Here is a 16,933-nt window from a genome sequence, read left to right on the forward strand (position 1 = left end):
CCCCTTCAGGTACACCTGTACACATGATTTATGGAGTGTCTCAGCTCATTCATAGTAGCCTATATAAAACATCTTTCTGTGTGCTAGTTTACACCATCTCTTGCCTCTTAGTGTCAATCTGCGATGTTTAGTAAACTGTGGATCTGTATAGAAGTTACAAAAATGCTTTTACCATTTCCAGAGGGGTTTAGAGAGGCAGCCAGGCTAATCACTGGATACACGTCTATCGCATCCCTCTTCCTGTGTATGATAGCCAGCGTTCAATTAAACATTTGTGACAGTGTGTATGTGACAACAACAACATCAAAATGGATATATAAACCTTAAGTGGCTACAGAGCAGAATGAAAGGTATTACAGGAGCACAGAAACAAGAGAGCAGAGGCTGTGTGGTTCTCTTACGCTCTTTGCAACAACAACCACCTAATCAAAGGCAATAAGCTCTGACAACACCCAAACAAACTGGGAATAGGGTTATAGAATAATTATTGTATGTTTCCTCACTGTAACGCTGCTGTTAGTAATAACAGTTTCTTTGGCGGACCTTGAAGTTTCTATGCCCTATTACTCAACACTGTGCTCTGTTTGTACAAGGAGCCCTGACAATCAGGCATCTCTGCCACTCCCTACGTATTGATAATAATGCCGCACAAACTTAATCACAGTACTCATTTTGAATGTATACAAGACCTGAAAGAATACAAAGCTCAATCAAAATCAGCAGCACACCATGCCAAACACATACTGGTACTCACACTCAAAACTACACTGAATCTCTGAAACACATGCTTATCTAAAGACACCAACCTCTCCTTCTTAATTATTATTAATTAATATTATGATTCATTTTCAGGTTTTAGTAAGGATATCACCAGGCGGACACTCTGGCACAATTTGGCACCACATTGCCAAATAGGTTACTTATCATTTCCAATGGGAAGTGGCTGAAAAATACAACTTACATCCATTTCACTAGTCTATTGCCATCTACTGGAGCTTTTGGGTATGAATTTTACCTTGTACTTCATCAACTTCTACCATTATGCACAGTGTAAAATCAAAAACATCAAAATGTATAATTTTGTCTCCAAATAGAGTAGTTTTTATTATCATAACTAATAACTAATGTAAAATAATGAAAGTCCAACCAAATGTAAAGTAAGAAAAATACAATAACAACAAGGAGAGGTGATGCCTCAGCGTTGAGCCCAGATGGGCCTGGGACCTCGCTGAAGAGGAAAGCCAGGTCCCAGGCCCATCTGGGCTCTTCCCTCTTATTGGCTATGAAAATAATAACACTTATTTTTATCTGTAATTGCATACATATTGAAATATACACATTATGTAAAAAATATGTAAAGACAGTATTGAATAGGATTGAATCATCCTTCATCTCTGCTCAGCTCTTCCCTTAGGGGTTGCCACAGTGAATCATCACCACTATCCTCTGCATCCTCCTCTCTCACCCCAACTACCACCCTGCTGTATACTATACTGTGTACATGTATATATATAATAAATCATTTTTATTAGCAACAAATAGTTTACACTTCAAAATAAATGTACAAAACTTACTCATAAACTGGGTCCATCTTTTCCAACATTCAACTGGCTGGCAACGGGGTCAAACAAATCCGGAAATCCCTGCCGTTGAAATTCTGCTCCATGCCCCTCTCGACGCAGTAAGAAGAAGAGATAAGCTAGCTAACAACCTAAAAAAACCTCTGACACTCACTGAAACTCACTGAAATTCACCAAAAGTCACTGAAGCGCACTAAAGCAACTACAACCTCCACAAACACCTATGCGCACTAGCGTTAGTGTTGTTGCATCTAGTCTTTACGCAGGGATTTTATGTCAGCTGGGTATTGTAGTCCATTAGATTTTTTTATACCATTCAATTCAGTAGCTTGTCCTCTTTCATTGGACTAACATGGCCGTGTCAGAATTTGAAGTAATAGTGCCTGCACGTTTTCAGCCCTTCAGCGGCCCATCGGGTTTAACCACTGCAGTACTGTTAACCTGCTAGCATCTTTGCTTATCTAAACACAGTTTTCATTTCTGTCCAATGCGAGACAATTACCAACCCCTATAAAGGAGAGGTTCTGCTTCTCAGTTCAATTCAATTCAGTTTCCACTGACCACTTCCTGTTATGCAACAAATACACTTTATGATTCAATGTTGAGCTAATGCCACAGCCACAAAGTCAATCAAGGATTGTTTTTTGAAGACGTTTCGCCACTTCCCCAAGTGGCTTCTTCAGTTCTGCTACTTTTCTGGTTGGGAATCCGAGTTTTATGTGTTCAGGACCTCTGTGGGTGGATCTTGCAGGAGCTCACATGACTACGATCCCTATAGTTCAGGGTTCGGCAACCCAAAATGTTGAAAGAGCCATATTGGACCAAAAAAACAAAAAACAAATATGTCTGGAGCCACAAAAAATGAAAAGCCTTATATAAGCCTTATAATAAAGGCAACACATGCTGTATGTATCTATATTAGCTATATTAGCCTACTATCAAAATGACTAAGTTGGCTACAAATACATAATGAACCTTCATGATTACATGTTTATTTTCCCTGCAGCGCATCCTGTAGGGAATGACGCACCACGTGACTGCTCTGTTGTACGACAACTCCATTACAATATTAATGAATTATGTTTCATTGCTTTGATGAAATTAAAGAAATGCAATGAAGAAATCCGATTTTTGATGTCATTTTTATTTTGAGGATTCGAAAAAACAACAACAAAATGGAACGTGCATAACGTGCCCCTTATCTGGGCAACAAACAGAGTGCAATAAAACGCAGCCTGCATTTATAAAAATAAAACAGCAGCCTTTTGAAAAGGTAAAGTATATAAAATCTAATTCATACAGTTTAAGTTTGATTTCTGTGCAAATACCAAGCAAGTCAGTGCAAGGGTAAAACAAAGCAGCATCCTCTTCTCTTTTGGCACGCAACCAACGCAGCTACCCTCGGACCTGAGCAACAAAACACAATAATATCCCTAAGTGTCATTCCACATATATACTGACGAAAATCAGAAATCACTTTATAGAAACAGCCACTTCGTTACTAAATATGTGCCTATGACAGGATTGTGTTCTTACCCGTTTAATGTGACGTCTGTTTTCGGTTTTTCCATTTTCAATGGTCAGCTTCTCAACATCGGGCATTTAAGATGTAACTTTAATCTTGACGCAGGACTGCAAGCTCTCATCTGGCGGGTGCGATATTTTGATTTGATGTAGTTCATGTTTGGAGATGCAATCCACTTCTTAAATCTATTTTTGCGCTGCTCTAATTTCTCCAGAAGTAATGCAATCGCACTTTTTCTCTCACTCCCAACTGGGTACTCGGCTGCAAATGTAACATGCCTTCCCTGGAAATGTCTTTCCACTGGCTTAGGAAGTGGAAAGACATTTTCCACTGGCTTCCACTTCTACTCTTTTTGTTATTTGACAACTTCTTGCTACAGAGCAAACATTCAGGCAATCCTTCCGCATTGGCAATGAATGCAAATGATCCGGTCCTTTGGGATCCATGGCCCATCACACAGCCACCGGTTTGTTTACAACAGCCACCTGCCTGGCATCCCGCCCTGCTGATAGAAACGTGTATCGCAGGCTATGACGCAAATCTTCGTTGACAGAAATGTTGAAATTGAATATTTATTCTAAACATTTTTACAGCATTGGAAAACGTTAAGAATGTTTGTGTCATGTTTGTCCTCCTACAGAAACCATATTAAAACAAAAAATTATATTTCCCTCCCACATCTTTTTCCATTTTCAAACATTTTTGAAAAAGCTCCAGGGAGCCACTAGGACAGCGCTAAAGAGCTACATGCGGCTCTAGAGCCGCGGGTTACCGACCCCTGCTATAGTTGGTTAATGGCCAGTTAACGACCAGAAACTCTGGGATGAAGGGACAGGGTTGTGAACAGGTGAGAGCTGTTGCCTCACTAGTTGACGGCCCATCGTTAGAGTTTGAGTGGGAGTGAAGTCTGCTAGGAAGGGATGAAAGGACAGAGTTGTAAACAGGTGAGAGCTGATGCCTCAGCCCTCCCCCTCTGTTTAGAGAGGGCTTTTCCAATTTCACATAGACGCTTCTTTGACTCCTCTTTCATACCATCTGTCCTCCCTGTCTAGGATTTGGACATTATTATCCTCAAAGGAATGACCACTGTCTTTGAGGTGGAGGTGAACTGCTGAGTCTTGTCCTGAGGAGGTGGCTCTCCTGTGCTGTGCCATCCTTCTGTGTAGTGGTTGTTTGGTTTCACCAATATAGAGTGGCGAAACGGCTAGAATGAAAAGCATTCCAGAATGAAAGAAAGCATTCCCAAATGAAAGGCAGAAATCTAGAATGAGAGGCAGCATTCTGGAATAGACATCCATCCACCCATTCCAGAATGATAGGCAGGATTCCGGAATGGTAGACAAAATTCTGGAATTAAACCCCTAACCCGACAGTGACCTGTGATGTCATCCGATTGGAGCCAGAGACTGACCCTCCTTAAGAGCAACAGTGGCAAGAAAAAACAGGAAGAACCCCTGAAAGTTTTGTCCAACGTCTCAGCTGTTACCTTTAATATTATCATAACAGATGAAATCATTCAATTGGATTTTGTGGTCTGGGTTAGATCAGTCAGCGTTTTAAATGAAAACTTATTTCTCCTCCAGAGGAGGAACTGTCAGGAGTGGGATTTGAACCCACGCCTCCAGTGGAGACTGCGACCTGAACGCCAGCTGGCGAAGGATCGTCCGTACAATGTTGGAAAATGTTGGACACAAGAGCCAATCACAAGCCTTCAATTGCTGGAGGTGCGCCCAATCAGCTAGCGGATTTCTTCCCCACTGTCCAACATTTCCAACATTTGACCAATCACGGTGGACAAATGTTGGAGCAGAGAATCAGTATGGCGCATACCGGTCATCATTCATTCTGCACTAGCTAGCGAGAAAAACAGTCGGTACGGTAATTAAACACTTGCTACAGTGCCGTGTGACACTATTTTACGTTTGTGTGTCATGTAAACTCTTGTACTGTGTTGACGTTTTTATAGATTGATAGATTTGTTGAGTTACGGTCATTACACAAAGTGGATTTTGTTTTTGCCACTCGGTGCTTACTAATGTTATTTAAGGTGCAGTGTTTAAACACCAAACCTGAGAATCAAAGTATTTCCACCCACGTTTAAGCACTACCACAGCACCGTTTAAGCACTACCACAGCACTACCACATAAGTTATTTAGATTTTTATGGTGTATGGCCATATAGAAATGTCTTCCTGTAAATAAACATTGTCCCTTAATGCTGCTTAAAGCTACGGCATTCTTTGTATTATTTTATTTTATATTTTATATTATATGTTGTGGTACACGGCGTGTCAGAGGACAGCGGGGGGTTGGGTGATCTATTTTGCCAGCTGACATGCTGTGGGTGAAAGGAGAGAGACGTGAAGGACAGCGGTGGCAGACAGGAGAAGGAAAACGGGAAAACGGGGAGAGTAAGAGGGACCCGTGATTCGAAAAAAAAAATACGGACAATAACCATTTGTTTTTATGGACAAGGATCGCCCAGGGAGAGAGAGGATCCTGTGTGGGGTTCACCAGGAGGAGTTTTTTGTTTGTTTGCCTGTTACTTTTTGATCGGGACTGAAGGGACATTTATTTGTAAATATGGGTCGGATTACAGCGTTATTTGGGATGTAAGAAAATATGATTTTGAGTTAATAAACCCGAAACAGTCTCATTTCATGTGTCTGTGGTCTGTGTTATGCAACAAGGGTAAATAGAGTACAACACAGGAGAGTCCCTGCTTAATAGCAACACTCCGTTTACTTTAGGCAGACTATTAAAACGTTTATCCATATGTCCATTTGTAAAAATGATGCCAAAAATGTAGCAGATGCAGATCAACACTAGCATTCCTGTGGTCGCCGGTTCGAATCCAAGCTGTGGTCCAAAGTAAAATCCTAAGTATTTCAAAAGTTTGAAATACGTACATAAATTAGATATGTTTCCACAGCTTTCCTTTCTTTTTTCATTTTTCCCTTTTTCCCCTCTTTTTCCTCTTCTTTTCTTCTCCCCCCTTCTTCCCCATCTTAGACGGACGAATGTTCCCCAGCTTGAACGCAGCGCCTTGGACCGCTCGGCCATCCTGACATGAAAAGCGTGCTGTCCACAACAAGTTTGGAAAAGCTCAAGGATGAACACTTAATAAACAATCTGAAATCTTCACTGACACTGATGTGGACAGACTCAGAGTGTGTCTGTCTATGCTATCTCAACAAGTCTTGAGCCAGAGATGAGATTTTTCATCTGGTCACCACATGATGAATCATTCTGACTATTGTAGTACCTTGAGATCTGCCTTTCCCAGGTGTTTTGTCCTTAAGGTGAAGCAGTCTCTGCCTCAGGGTGAAACTGGGTTTGAAATGTGCTGGGACGTTTTATCCTTTGCCTCCTCACTGCACACCAGTTGCTCTCGGTCCAGCGTTTTTAAAATGATAGTTTTTGGAAGTGTCAGATGGACTGTGCCAGGGTTTGGTCCTCAGACAGTCAATATAAATGGCAGCACTCTGACTGGTCAAGATGACCTTTTTCATAGAGCTCGTTGTTAACACATCAGACTTGTTAAGTGTAAACGATGGAGGGGCATAAAGTGATCTTGGAGATGAAAAGAACCGTTGTTGGCAGGATTCGAACCTGCGCGGGGAAACCCCAATGGATTTCTAGTCCATCGCCTTAACCACTCGGCCACAACAACCGGCAAAAGGTAACGATGAAGAGTCTGACGACCCAGGTTGGTTCTGTCCATGAGTGCATGGTCTTGTCCAGTTTGTCCTGTCCAGTTTGGTGTTGGTGCTCCTTTACTTGTTTTCCATTTCATTCGCAGGTAAATCTGCGCCGACCAGAGTCTCCGTTTGACAGACAGCTATCACAGAAAGTTGCCGACAGCTGAGCAAGTACTCACGTGCCAACATGGCACAAGTTGAATTGCTTCCAAGCCGGCTGTGTTCACGATTACATGGTCGTTTGAGACTACAAGCCTTCACTGTCCATTCTACGCTGTTTACTTTATTAGGAAGGTGCTCTACAATTGTCCCAACAAGCAGGGGGAGCACTGAACATAAAACTCTCTTTCTCACATGTTATTGTCATGTGTTTTTGTGAAAGATAAGGCTGACTTGTTTTCTTGCTTCTCTATTTAAACAATCTGAAATCTTCACTGACACTGATGTGGACAGACTGAGAGTGTCTCTGTGCTATCTCAACAAGTCTTGAGCCAGAGATGAGAGTTTTCATCTGCATTCATGGTCACCACATAATGAATCATTCTGACTATTGTGATGCCCTGAGATGAGGTCCAGTATTCTGGAATGGAAGTTACCATTCCAGAATGGAAGGCAACATTCCGGGACAAACATCGGCATAACAGAATGAAGAGCACATTTGCAGAATGAAAGACAGCATTCCGGAATGAAAGTCAAAATTCCGCAATGAAAGGCAGAAATCTAGAATAAGTGGCAGCATACCAGAATAGACATCAGTATTCCGGAAGGATAGGCAGAATTCCCGAATAACAGTCAGTATTCTGGAACAGAGGTCAGTATTCCGTAACAGAAGTCAGCAAGACAGCATTCTGGAATGAAAAGCATTCCAGAATAAAAGAAAGTATTCCCAAATGAAAGGCAGAAATCTAGAATGAGTGGCAGCATACCATAATAGACATCCACCCACTCCAGAATAATAGGCAGGATTAAGGAATGGTAGACAAAATTCCGCAGTTAAACCCCTAACCCGACAGCGGCCTGTGACGTCATGGAAGTCAGCATTCCGACATGGAAGGCAACATTCCGGGACAAAAGTCAGCAAGACAGCATTCTGGAATGAAAAGCATTCCAGATTGAAAGGCAGAAATCTAGAACGAGCGGCAGCATACCAGAATAGACATCCATCCATGCCAGAATGGTAGACAGGATTCCAGAATGGTAGACAAAATTCCGGACTTAAATCCCTAACCTGACAGCAGCCTGTGACGTCATCCAATCAGAGCCAGAGACTGAACCTCCTTAGGGGCAACAGTGGCAAGAAAAAACAGGAAGAACCCCTGTAGGTTTGGTGTAATGTCTCATCATATCAGATGAAATCATCCAATTGGCTTCTGTGGTCTGGGTTAGAATCTAAGTCAGTCAATGTCTTAAATGATTACTTATTTCCCCTCCAGAGGAAATAAACAGAACTGTCAGGAGTGGGATTTGAACCCACGCCTCCAGTGGAGACTGCGACCTGAACGCAGCGCCTTGGACCGCTCGGCCATCCTGACATGAAAAGCGTGCTGTCCACAACAAGTTTGGAAAATCTCAAGGATGAATACTTAATAAACAATCTGAAATCTTCACTGACACTGATGTGGACAGACTGAGAGTGTGTCTGTCTATGCTATCTCAACAAGTCTTGAGCCAGAGATGAGATTTTTCATCTGGTCACCACATGATGAATCATTCTGACTATTGTAGTACCTTGAGATCTGCCTTTCCCAGGTGTTTTGTCCTTAAGGTGAAGCAGTCTCTGCCTCAGGGTGAAACTGGGTTTGAAATGTGCTGGGACGTTTTATCCTTTGCCTCCTCACTGCACACCAGTTGCTCTCGGTCCAGCGTTTTTAAAATGATAGTTTTTGGAAGTGTCAGATGGACTGTGCCAGGGTTTGGTCCTCAGACAGTCAATATAAATGGCAGCACTCTGACTGGTCAAGATGACCTTTTTCATAGAGCTCGTTGTTAACACATCAGACTTGTTAAGTGTAAACGATGGAGGGGCATAAAGTGATCTTGGAGATGAAAAGAACCGTTGTTGGCAGGATTCGAACCTGCGCGGGGAAACCCCAATGGATTTCTAGTCCATCGCCTTAACCACTCAGCCACAACAACCGGCAAAAGGTAACGATGAAGAGTCTGACGACCCAGGTTGGTTCTGTCCATGAGTGCATGGTCTTGTCCAGTTTGTCCTGTCCAGTTTGGTGTTGGTGCTCCTTTACTTGTTTTCCATTTCATTCGCAGGTTTGATTGTTCACACCTGTGATCAGTCATCAGCCAATCCTGCTGCAGCTTCCATCTAGTATATGTGTCCAATGGAAGCTGAGCAACATGTCAGCTACACACATAGAAACACTACACATAGTTTGTCATATAAATAACATGGATTGAATCATGTTGTACAGTCAATGGAAACAAAAAGCACTGAGAGTGGTGCTGGTAGTGCAGCAGTGGATGGAGGCTGAAGTGCTGCCACCTAGTGTCAATATTTGGTATTAACTCTGACTACATATTCCACCTTTAACTCTCTGCCATATATACTGTGCCATGTGTGAAGTGATGATAACATGTGAATGTGAATTTATTGTAAAGAACTTTACTTATTATCCCTGTTATAAGTGAGCAGTGTGTGTGTGTGTTTGATGGAGTGTGTAATGTCTGCTCAGTGTTACTGATGCTGCTGTGTGTGATCTGAAAACTGATCAAACTGTGATGTGTCTGATGCTGACAGAAGAATCAGAGGTCAGACAGTCGGATCCTCCTCTGTGACACCTTTAACATCATATCAGAAATCTCTGTCTGCTTCTGGTACATGCAGCTGATCACCAGCAGGGGGCTCACTGCTTTGCTGTCACTCAGGGGGCCTGTTCTGTCAGCCACTGGGATATGATGAGGTGAACTTCAGAGTTTGAATGGATTTCATTTGTCATGTGTTTATGATCATTTTATGAATCAGCTCAAATAAAGGAGACTCACTGAAGTCACAGTTTAGTGTTTTAATACTTATACACACTTATTTTGAAGCTGCTATCAACTTGATGAGTCTTCCTGTTGAAGCACGAGGCAGGACGTGTGTCAGAACATCCATGAACTGAGTAGATTAAGAGGAAAAGCTGATGTGTCACAGCTGCTGGTTGTGTTCTTTCAGTGTCTCCATCTTGATGAAATGAGGTGTTTTACTTCCTCCAAGTAGAGTGGACCTGGCTCACAGAGTGCTGCTGCTGTCTCTGTCTCTCTGTGAGCACCATGTTAAACAGCAGGCTCTGAATAGTGACGTCATGATGTCACAGTCACATCAGTCTAATCTCCCAATCGGAGAGAGAGCTGTCATCAACAGCAGGAAGTGCAGGAAGCTCATGGTGTGCAGGCCTCTGATGTGTGGAGGCTTGTAGCAGCCAACAAGAAGGGAGTTTGTAAAAGTTCTCTGTAACTTTAAATGTGAGGATTCAGAAAGAACTTAGATCAGATATGTGCAGCACTTGTGCAACAGATACTCCAACAGTGACAGCTCTTCTGAAGAAAGCCTGAGGAGCTGAGACCTGGATGAGACACTGATACAGCTTTGCTCTGCTGACAGGAAGGATGAAGGCTGACCACACACACACACACACACACACACACACACGCACATACATAACACACACACACGCACATACATAACACAAACATATAGACACACACACGCTCTTACAGACACACACACACACACACACACACACATATAGATGCAACACACACACACACAATCATACACACACTCTTACAGACATGCACACACATTTATTGTCACACCGGCTCAGAAAGTGTGACAAATTGGGGAGGACAAACACAACTTTAACCGTTTGACCATTTTATTGAAGAAAGAACAGTAGTTGTACACCAACAATTGACAAACAAGGAAATGTGCAAACAAAATACACCGCCATGCCTGCAGCAGGCTGGAGAGAGCAGCCCTCCTAGTAGGCCAGACGGGGAGAGAGAGAGTGAAGCAAACAGACTGGGAACTCTTAAACCGTCTCCAGCTCGTCAGCACAGGAGAGCTGCATAAGCTCAGGATCAGCTCCACCCAGCAACCTCCTGCACACACAGGGCAGAGACAGCAGCAACAACACAACACTCCCTGAGAGGCCAACACAGGGCCACAATATAGACACTGACACACACTGACACACAGACACATGCACACAAACATATACAGACACACACACACACACACAATACACTGCTTCAGACACACACACTGCCTGCTTCAACTGTGGAAAGGCTTCCTGTGCATCAGTGCAACAGGCTGTTGGGCCTTTGCAGGATCCTGCAGGGTCGACCCCAAAGTTCAGACTCACAGTTCATAGCAGGACTGAGCTGGATGCAGTCACAGCTCCTCACTGTGTGCAGCAGCTGGACTGAGCTGAACACAAAAGGTAGAAAGAGCAGAGCTGATAAGTCACATGACTGATGCACTGACACTCTCTCTAGTCAGCTCCTCCACCAATCAGGCGCTGCCTCGCTGCTCATGCAGCCAATCAGCTTGTAGCAGTACATTTAAAGCTTTCCTCTCTCTGCTGTCAGCTTCCAGATCACCTTTGAGAGCAGAACCCCCCAGAGGGCTGGACCTGACTGCTGTCCTGATAAAGACCTGAGGAAGACTGTTTGGAGGACACACAGAGTGGACATGGGTCACAGAGTGCTGCTGCTGTTTGTGTCTCTCTGGAGCTCCAGTAGGACTCTGCTGCCATGACGATGTCTTTATAAGAGCTGGGAGAAGAGTGTGTGTGTGTTTTTATTTGTTTTCTTCACTGACAATCTTATTACGGATAATGCTACTAAGGATCACAGTGGAATTAGTCTGATTGTTTTTAAAGTTGTTATTATAGCAGTTTATACTCTGTACTTAACTGCATTTAATGTAACTTAATACCTCTGGCACAAGAATTTCCTTCGGGATTAATAAAGTTTTATCTTATCTTATCTTATCTTATCTTATCTTATCTTATCTTATGTTCACTGTGTATGCAAGTCCACACTGGATGTTCCTTTTTTAGGATTAACATTTATGGAGCCCCGAAAGGGACATTTGCAATTTATTTATTTATTTATTTATATTTCATGCTGTATTTATTTCATCCCTAATATGCAAATCTCCTCTTAAGATACAAATCATAAAGTACACAGTCCTTCTCTGGATAACTACAAACTTCACTACATCCAGTGGTTAAACAGACTGAGCCCTGTTGTTGCTGCTGTCAGCTACAAGGAGACATAAACACAGCGTGAACTGAATCAATATGAATTAAAATGGAGGAAACCTTTATTTGACCCACAATGCAGAGATTAAATCAATACATGTAACATTCAATGAAAACATGTGGCAATAAATGAATGACTAATATGCCACCATATGAACGATCTGGCACCGCCTGGCTGCGGCTCCAAGCAGATGAAGGGAGGTTGGTGAGAGGTGATGAGGTGATGAAGATGATGATCTGTTCTTATTGAGGGTGATGAAGATGATGATCTGTTCTTATTGTCTAAACAGGAACAGTTGAAGCACAGCTTGCAGCCCCTGTGTCTCAGGCTTCTCAGCTTCTCTTCAGATGTTTGGACTTTTCTGCTGGAACCTCTCATTTAATGACTCACATTTAGAACTTTTGACTTTATGTGGAGGATGGATTGATTTTGGAATGAGGATGCTTCAACACTTCAGGGCTGCTTTGAAGTGACTGACTGGCAGGCACTGTGAACCCCACAGCCAGGACATTGATGGAATCACAGAGTGCATCACTGGATACATAAACTTGTGTGTGGACAGTGTTGTTCCAGTTAGGACAGTGAATTGTTACCCCAACAACAAGCCATGGGTGACTAAGGACATTAAAGCCATTTTAAATAGAAAAAAGAAGGCATTCAAAGCGGGCGACAGGCAGGAGGTGAGAGCTACACAGAAGGACCTGAGAATAAAAATCAGGGAGGCCAAGGAGAAGTACAGGAGGAAGCTGGAGTGGAAACTTCAGCAAAACAACACGAGAGAGGTGTGGAGTGGCATGAGGACCATCACTGGTTACAGGTGGAGCAGCAGGGGTGGAGTTAATGGCAGTGTGGAAAGGGCCAATGAGCTGAATCAGTTTTTTTAGTGACCCCAGTTCACCCTGCTAACGACTCTTCAGCAGCTGAGCAACGACCAGCCACGTCACCCACCCTCTCTTCTCCCACAGCTCATCCACATGGCCCTGCTCGCACCTCGTCCTCTGACCCCTCGGCTGACAGTCATCACCTGGGAATTACTGGTTCCCCACCTCCACCGATCACCTTCACCACAGAGCAGGTGAGAAGACAGGAAGTCATTCCGGCCCGTCTCTATCAAACTACTGAACTCTGAACTGTAACAGTCACTCAGACACTATACATTCATACTGGTACATTCACGTCAGGCTCTTTACTGTGTAAAGGTTTTTACACAATAGTAAATATGTTCTTTAGATACAACTCGGGGATTTAAATGCTGTCTAGGTATTTCAATATTTCTATTTCATATTTCAATTATCTTTTCTTCTATTTGTCTGTAACAAACAAGAATTTCCCCTCGACGATAAAAAAAAGTAATTTCTGATTCTGTAACCTGCGATTCCACCACTAGATGTCAGCATTGCACAGCATTGGTGGTTCAGTTCAGATTGAGAGAATGCAAAGAGTGTGTGAAGATGTCATCAAAGCAAAAGCTGGCTGCTTGGAAGAATGTCAAACATCAAACATATTCTGCTTGGTTTAACACTGTTTGTTCACTGCATCATTCTACATGTGTTCCTTCATAGCTCTGATGTCTTCAGGATGAATCTACAATGTAGAAAGTCATAAAAACAAAGACAAACCACTGAGTGACTTTTGACTGGTACATTTAAAAATGTCATCATATGTCCTAACCAGCAGGGGGAGCACTGATCATAAACTCTCTGTCTCACATGTTATTGTCATGTGTTTTTATGGAAGATGATGCTGACTGTTGTTTTCTTGCTTCTCTCTGTAAACAGCTTGTAAACAGCAGCTTCCCTGAGGGGAAACTCAGCTAATAAATGATGCTGTAACCTCTGGGACTTGATCTGCTGGGTGGGAGTCCACTACATTATCCATCCATCCTCATCCATCCAGCTGAGATACTGAATGTGGGTTTTCATTGGTTGTCCGTTATAACCATCAAAATTAAAATAAATAAACACTTGAAATATTTCAGTCTGTGTGGAATGAATGTTTGCATTATACAGCTTTCACTTTTTGAATGGAATTACTGAAATAAATCAACCTTCTGATGATATTCTAATTATATGACCAGCACCTGTAGTGGTGTTTTGTTGCAGCCTGTGGGGTCACCATAGAAACAAAGCTATTTTATTTTGCTTAGAGAGCACTTGAGAGCACTCCCTAATACTTGTTCTTGTTTCCTGAATAATGAGTACTAGCAGGACATAGCAGCATGGACAGCAGAGGATTCCATGTTATAACTGGATCATCCAGCACAAGCAGCAGGATTCAGCACCACAGCCTCCTTCATGGCCTTCAGTCCATTAATGACTACAGCTGGACCAATGAACCGACTGTGGACTTCTCCATAGACTAAACTGTGTAGAAAGGACACCAGGATAACTGTTCAAACAAAAGGTTCCACTGAGATTTGAACTCAGATCGCTGGATTCAGAGTCCAGAGTGCTAACCATTACACCATGGAACCTCCTCTGTGAGTAAACCTGACTGGAAGAGAACCAGAGACCTGTCTTGTCCAGATGTTCTGTCTTTCCAGAAATGGAGTCTGTCAGTTGTTAAAATGAGTGAGCTGATGTCCAGGTGTAGAACAAAGGAGCTCCTGCTAGCAGTGGTGCAGTTTGTACCTACCAGCTTCAAATGAAGACAGAAGTGTCCTCTGATGACTCACACAGCACTACAGTAGATCATTAATCAATCAGCGCTCATGCTAACGGCTAACAGCTCAATGTCCTTACTGCAGATCTGTTCTTTGACAGTGATGTGTCCAGGATTACACCATCTATCATTAACAAACAATACCAGCCCCCCTCCTTTCCTCTGACCGCACTCCACTGTCCTGTCTGTCCTCGCCAACTGAAATCCATTTAGCGCAACGTTAGAGTCCAGTGTTAGCACCGTTAGCCAAGTTTCAGTAAACAACAGCATGCACTACTACATTTTTTAAACAAAGATCTACAGCAGGGGTCTCAAACTCAACTTACCCGGGGGGCGATGGGGGTCGAGGCTGGGTGAGGCTGGGCCGCATCAAGTATTCCACAAAAAAGCATTCAAATATTCCAAAATACAACTGGTCCGATCTTCTCAATCTTCCAGGTCAGAATAGGGATGCAAATTATCGAGGAATTCATTAATCGTAAATTGATATGCAGCGATTTTCCCTCAGTTTCACTAAGATTAAAAGCTAAACATTGTTTACTAAATAAAAACTGCATGTCATATTCCTTAATGACTGATTTGCTGTACCATTGGGGTCCTAAAGGACCGGTGACACCTATGTCACCGTGGGTCCATAAGGAAACAGGCTGGTTTGTTTGTAGGTGATTTTGTGTTTACAGACGCAGAGCTAGCAAATTTTAAAAAGGCTCTATCGACTTGCTAAAGGTAAGATTTGACCAGTCATTTTTTCACCGATTTTTTGGCTAAAGGGCCGATGTGACATATGTCACATCGGCCCTTTAGCCAAAAAATCGGTGAAAAAATGATGTGACATTATGATGAAACTCTCGAGGGTTAAAAGTCTCTCCTTCGAGCCGGATTTGAACCAGCGACCTAAGGATTTCAGTTTTATTGTCTCACTACAGTCCTCCGCTCTACCAACTGAGCTATCGAAGGGCGGGATGAGAAACAAATGCCCGAGCACAACCGAGCGTTCATAGTTGACTCAAACACGGGTCATCTGTGCTTGATTTGAAAGTCAGGATTGTGGATTGGATTTGTGTGTTCATAAAGACGTGAAAAAAATCAGACCAGATTTTCCTCATCCTGGAATGCAGCTTAAGACTTTGTGGTAGTATGACCACTTTACATCTTGACCATACTAGAATAGAATAGAATAGAATAGAATAGAATATATACTTTGAGGCAAGGCGTCTGGACTTGTAGAGTTTTCTAGAAGACGTTTCGCTGCTCATCCAAGCAGCTTCATCAGTTCTAACTGTTTCGTGGGAAACATGGTTTATATGTGGTTACAGACCTCAGTGGGTGGGTCTGGGTCAAACTTAAAAACAATAGCACTAAATGTTTCCATAACTACCTGTGATGATCTGGCAGGTGTGTCTAACGACTGGCTAACGACTATGAAACTGTCGGAGGGGGACTGGTTGACAGCCCTTTGTTCTTGCTGTGAGTATGTGCAAACTTCCTGGGAATGGATGGAATCACTGCATTGTATGCTTCCTGGGGAAGCCAATCCATGCCTGTATGGACTCCCCAAGACTCACAAGGAGTCCCCCTCAGACCCATCGTCAGCAGCACAAACTCAGTCACAACATGGCTAAGCACTTGGCTGAACTCCTGACACCACTGGTAGGACTTTGTGAACAAGGTAGAGAAGATCCGAATGGACCCAGACCACACAATGGCCTCATTTGATGTCACCTCCCTGTTCACCTGCATCCCTACATCAGAAGCCACAGAGACGGTAAGGACGTGCCTCACACAAGACAGCACACTCAAGGAAAGAACCAACCTCACGCCAGACCACATCTGTGACCTGCTGGACCTCTGCCTGACCACCACTTATTTCCAGTACAATGGGAACTTTTACAGACAGAAGCACGGCTGTGCGATGGGATCATCTGTGTCTCCTATTGTGGCCAACCTCTACATGGAAGAAGTGGAGAGAAGAGCCTTGAGTTCCTATCCTGGAACCACCCCCACCCACTGGTTTAGATATGTGGATGACACCTGGGTGACCAATGAAGTGCAACGGTTCACAGAACACATCAACGCAGTGGACAACAACATCAAGTTCACTCGGGAGGACATCAGGGAGAACAATCTGGCCTTCTTGGACTGCACAGTACATATTGAGGACAGGAGCCTCAACATGGAAGTGTACAGGAAACCCACACACA

General features: G+C 43.1%; 5 non-coding genes across 5 annotated transcripts; all 5 read right to left on the reverse strand.

The window, feature by feature from the left end:
• Positions 1–6,696: 6,696 nt before the first annotated feature.
• trnas-aga (transfer RNA serine (anticodon AGA)) lies at positions 6,697–6,778 on the reverse strand. Its single transcript has one exon. It is a non-coding gene; the product is annotated as a tRNA-Ser (tRNA).
• A 1,477-nt stretch (positions 6,779–8,255) lies between these two features.
• trnal-cag (transfer RNA leucine (anticodon CAG)) lies at positions 8,256–8,338 on the reverse strand. The gene has a single exon. It is a non-coding gene; the product is annotated as a tRNA-Leu (tRNA).
• A 522-nt stretch (positions 8,339–8,860) lies between these two features.
• trnas-aga (transfer RNA serine (anticodon AGA)) lies at positions 8,861–8,942 on the reverse strand. The gene has a single exon. It is a non-coding gene; the product is annotated as a tRNA-Ser (tRNA).
• Positions 8,943–14,472: 5,530 nt separating this feature from the next.
• On the reverse strand, positions 14,473–14,544 carry trnaq-cug (transfer RNA glutamine (anticodon CUG)). Its single transcript has one exon. It is a non-coding gene; the product is annotated as a tRNA-Gln (tRNA).
• Positions 14,545–15,598: 1,054 nt separating this feature from the next.
• On the reverse strand, positions 15,599–15,689 carry trnay-gua (transfer RNA tyrosine (anticodon GUA)). The gene is given in 2 exon segments: positions 15,599–15,634; positions 15,653–15,689. It is a non-coding gene; the product is annotated as a tRNA-Tyr (tRNA).
• Positions 15,690–16,933: the final 1,244 nt, after the last annotated feature.

Source organism: Parambassis ranga, unplaced genomic scaffold (assembly GCF_900634625.1).
Source record: "Parambassis ranga unplaced genomic scaffold, fParRan2.1 scaffold_21_arrow_ctg1, whole genome shotgun sequence".
Classification (NCBI taxonomy): Eukaryota; Metazoa; Chordata; class Actinopteri; family Ambassidae; genus Parambassis; species Parambassis ranga.